Here is a 4,777-nt window from a genome sequence, read left to right as displayed (position 1 = left end):
GGGGGTGACATGTTGGGGCGTGGGAGCGGGCTGGGGCGGCTCGTACCACCGACTCAGGAGGGGGTGACATGTTGGGGCAGGGGAGCGGGCCTGGGGGTGGCTCATACCACTGTCCCATGGAGGGGTGACATGTTGGGGCAGGGATGACATACTGTGACAGGGGAGCGGGTCCGGTATGGCTCGTACCACCGGCCCATGGGGCGTGACATGTTGAGGCGGGGGAGCAGGCTGGGGTGGCTCGTACCACCGTCCCATAGGGAGATGAAATGGGGAACGGGTTGGGGCGGCTCGTACCACTGTCCCATCGGGGGATGACGTGTTGGGACAGGAGAGAGGGCCTGTGGCGGCTCGTACCACCATCCCAATGGGGGGATGACACGTTGGGACAGAGGGAACTGGCAGCTCATACCATTATCTCCTCTGGGGGCAGGTGGGAAATGTGACAGAGGAGGTGGCACATATGGTGGCTTGTACCACTATCCCTTCGGGGGATGAACCTGTTGTGACGGGGAGATGACGTGTGCGGGCTTGCTGTGGGCAGTCCTATTGTGACAGAGGACATGGTGTGATCCGGCTCATACCACTGCCCCTTGTGCAGGATGGTGCCAGTCCTGACAGGGGAGAGGGTGAGAACCAGCTCATACCACTGTACCCTGTGGGGGTGCGATATAGCTTGATAGTGCTGGCTCGTACCACTGCCCCATGGTGTGGAGGGGTGGCACGTCATGTGCCAGTAACAGCCATTGCCTTGAGGGGGCTCTGCCATCCCTGAGGGACCAGGCCAGCTGGCCTCCCTAGGAGGCTCGAGGCTGTCACTCAAAAGCTCACGAAAGCGTCGAATGGGTGCACCTTTATGCTGTCAATCATTAGTGCGAACCTATCATCGCGCAAGACTGGGTGAGAGCCCGCCTCCTCCGGAGCCTGAGGGAGAAGCTCGGAATGGGTCGTCTCCGGCCTCCTGACGTCACTTTCTCATCTGCATACCGGTCCCCGCCCCTTCGGAATGCTGGCGACGTCAGCCGGGCTCTGCAATTGCCGGGGCCGCGCGCGCTGCTGCTGCATTTGGTGCAAGAGAAGCCTGGGGAGCGCGATCTGGAGGTGAGCGCGCGCCCCCCGCCCACCCCCCGGCTGGCCCTCCCCGGGCAGCCCCGCCCGGCCCGGCCCGGCCCGGCCCCCGCGTGCAGGGCGATAACCTTCATTTGACACCGGGGGGATGCACCGGGCGGGGCTCCTGGCTGCACGGGAGGGGGGGGCGCTCCTAGCATGGCAGAGCAATGGGGGGGGGTGCATGCACACAGACCTGGGGCGGGGGGGTGCACAGCTCAGCGTTCTGCATCCATTTCCGTCTCTACCGGCCTGGGGGAGAGCAAACGAGCTTCCGCTCCCCCCCCTCCACCTACGCTGCGCGTCTGGCGCTGGGATTGCGGGGGGCTGGGGTGCCCTGGGGTGCACGGGAACTCCCACCTGGCGCTGGGATTGCGGGTGATGGGGCATTTTCGGGCGTGGTATAAAACATATTGAAGGGTCGTTTTTGGACCAGAGGCTGAATCCATTCCAGTGATTTGCCAAGCTCTGCACATGTGATTTCTCAGCCGGCAATGTGGGGAGACCTGGAGGCTGAGGGAACCGAATAGGGTCACTGAATATTTCTCTCTCTCGGCCCTAGGTGAGACATTTCTCTTGGTTGGTGCCAGGTCAGAAGATTTGGCTGGGCCTCAAAGAATAACATAGATGCGGTGTTTGCAAGAGGAGCCATTCTGTGCGTGCCCCTTTTCTGCCAGGGTTTGGGGGGGGGGGTGCTAACTGATGCCATCCAGAGAAAGCCTTTTAAATAAAATAACACTGAGCTGGTTAAGGATGTTTTAATATGAATGATTGATGGCTGGGCGGGGACTCTGAGGTCTGAATGCTACAGGCAACTGAATAGCTTCAATCCACCTGCATCCACTCAACCCCTGAGTCTCTGACAGTCATTTATTAACACATCCAACCAAGCATGCAACTTTGTTGGTCCCCGCTGTACAATGCGGCGGTGTATAAGGTTACTGCATTGCTCTCGTTTTGATGGGTGGTATAACTAACTTCACGTGTGCCTAATGCTGCTTTTAAAAGAGAGAGCAAAATGGATGGGGGGGAGCCTGAGTGACTGTTTGCCTTGGCATCTGTGCACTTCGTGACGTTTGCATGGTGAAGGCAAACCAGTGAATGAGGTGGTCTGCCTCCAATGATAGGTGTTTTGTGTTTCTTGGGTGATATTAAAGGATGAAGTTTCCAGAAGAAAACAGCTAGGGAGCTGGAGAAGAGCGCCCACTGCTAGGGCAGACGCTTCTGGTACAGAAATACCATGAACCCTTTTCAGCCCTGCTGTCTCTACAGAATAAAACTGATTCTGTCCCAGTCCTGCTCTGCTCCCTCCCTCAGAAAAGCACTAGCTGATGAAAGACACTCATTGCCCAGGCCCTAGGTACAGCCCAGCTCCATTGTTACCCTCTTCCTCACTACAGAAATGTGCCTTGCCTAGGTCAGTGTAATTCTCCAACTTTACCGACCCAAATCTGCCTCCACACCAAGCTTTGCTCATCAGCGCAGGGTTACTAGTGTCCGTCATTTTACACCAGGACGCTGTGAGGTTACGGAGAATCGTGCCATAGAGGCATGAAAAATAGAGGGCTGCGTCTCACCTGCTGCTCGGCCAGGTCAGGGCTGAGCTTGACAGCGTGTTCTGGGCTGCTCTGTCCAGAGGCGTTACAGAAATGGAGCCCACCTCCACGCCTGATCTGCACTGTCCCTTACGGTGGGGCTTGGTTCATGCGTGTCTCAGTTTGGGCCTTGGCAGGAGGGAGAGGCTTTTACTTGGGTGACAAACACTAAGTCGTGGGGCTGGTGGGGAATCGCCCTCCCTTTCTCTGGAGCGCTAGCTCATTGCTGGGATCTCCACGTGCCTGTCACAGGGGGTGTGTCCCCCTCTGCATATTGTTTAATGCAAACGCTTGGAGATGGTATACACTAAAGCTGCGTGTAGGTATTAAGAGTCCTGTAATTAAAATGCATTGGAGGAGCTAGCTCACTAAGTGGCTGGCTTAATGTAGCAATAAAATGTTTCTCTAAATATGAACTTGGTCCCCAAGGGCCAAATGACTAATATTATGTCGAGACCCATTATTTGAGTTAAATTGCAAATTGTTAAAATGAGCTAAGTGACTTGCTGGATTGTATAGTTCCCATTGGATCTGGATTGCTGTCAGATTAGCCGTGTAAACAGGATTTATTCATCCATGTGTTCAGAGGTTTTCTTCTGTTTGGCTTTAGAGAAATGGAGCAGGGCCGATTTCTCCGAGGCTGAAAATTCTCTCTTGATTTTTCCCCCCAAACTCTGAATTGTGCAGCTTGTTAAGAAATGGCGTTCAGCTCGGCGCACCATTAAAGCTTCCTGACGGCATGTAATGACATGACCATAGCTGCACTGGCCAGTACGTCCGACTGTTCCCTATCTGAGGTGCCTTTGGACTTGGGACAGCACTTGTAAAACAAAAACTCTCCTCCTGGCTGTGTTTGTAAGTTCAGTTTGATAAAGGGAATCAGAAAGTGGCCATGTATTTCTGGGTGAATTTTGCACTCAAAACTGAAGTTGCTCAACCTTTTGCCTTGTGCATCGTACGTACAGTGCCTTGCGTACCCTCTCGCCTCGCGTACTCTGCCTGTCACCTTATTGCTTGACTACTAAGTGATCAGAGACTAAAACAAAGGTACAACAATTTCTCAGGAAATGCGACTAGAGAATCAAAGCAGGAGTCTGCCCAGTAGTGAATATGACTGAGGTTATAAGGTCGCATTTCCTGATATTATTTCACAGAAAGGAAAAAAAATACTTTGTGGCTCTGGATTCTCTGTTTCTCCATCGCAAAGGGTGACCTTAAAACAGAGGAAGAGGCAGCTCGCCCAACTTGTTCATTTCTATTGACAGAAAAGGGAGAAAATCAGTAAACCCCTTTGCAAGCCACATCCCACACACTTAAATCTTGGAGCTAAAAGCTCAAGTTACTGTGCATCCTGGTACAACTCGGATGAAGCCGAATCTAGTCTCTGCGCTTTATAAACAGGGCTAGGAAAACGTCACCAGAGATTTGAAACTATTAGCCAGAGACCAGCCTGAAAATCTGAGCAGGTGGGCAGGCGTCTGCAGGGTATAAGGGCAACTCCCTAGTGTGAAGCAGTAGCCAACCCCCATTCCCTCCCTGGCTCTGGGATTCTTACCAATGTGCTGCCCTGGACCATGCTCAGTGCTCTTTCTCAGGGCTGGGTGATAGGGGTCTGGTAAATGTGAAGCTGCTGGAAGGGCGAAGGATTTGCCTGTCTGGAGAATCTCCTGCCTATTGCAAGGAGAGGGGGTTTGTGCTGCTGTGCTTCTTCCCACAGCCGTCTTGGTTTGTGCCCTCCCTGCTGCAGACCACTGGAGCGCCCAACTTGAAATTGACGTGGTTCTTGAGTTTCCCTGAGGTGCTGAGACTAAATGCTTGAAACTGACCCACCTCGTCTTAATTTCATGCTGTTGCTGAAAAGAACTCTTCCCTGCAGCAGCAGAGGCACTGGAAAAGTCTGTCTGCAGATTCAGGAAGATGCTCCTGCATCAGTTCGTACTCTGCTCCAAGTTGAAAAGTTTATGGTTCCCTCCCCCCCCCCCCCCCCCCCCCACCCCAGGCAACACGGCAATTGCACGCCGGCAGGGGGGGATCCGTACGGGAAACGGGTCAGATCGGAAGGGCGCCGGGTGGGGGAA

The 4,777-nt window shown here is 54.0% G+C and overlaps 1 protein-coding gene across 1 annotated transcript in view; it reads left to right on the top strand.

Annotated features, from left to right (window-relative positions):
* Nucleotides 1–1,032: 1,032 nt before the first annotated feature.
* The window catches only part of RAB3A (RAB3A, member RAS oncogene family), an 18,983-nt gene continuing 15,238 nt past the window's right edge, over nucleotides 1,033–4,777 (top strand). The window contains exon 1 of the mRNA XM_026654913.1: nucleotides 1,033–1,098. The gene's annotated coding sequence lies outside the window, so the exon portion shown is untranslated. The remainder of the gene's footprint in view (nucleotides 1,099–4,777) is intronic.

This window comes from Terrapene carolina, unplaced genomic scaffold (assembly GCF_002925995.2).
Source record: "Terrapene carolina triunguis isolate 2854851 unplaced genomic scaffold, T_m_triunguis-2.0 Scaffold194, whole genome shotgun sequence".
Taxonomy (NCBI): domain Eukaryota; kingdom Metazoa; phylum Chordata; order Testudines; family Emydidae; genus Terrapene; species Terrapene triunguis.
This window is presented reverse-complemented; position numbering and strand designations above follow the sequence as displayed.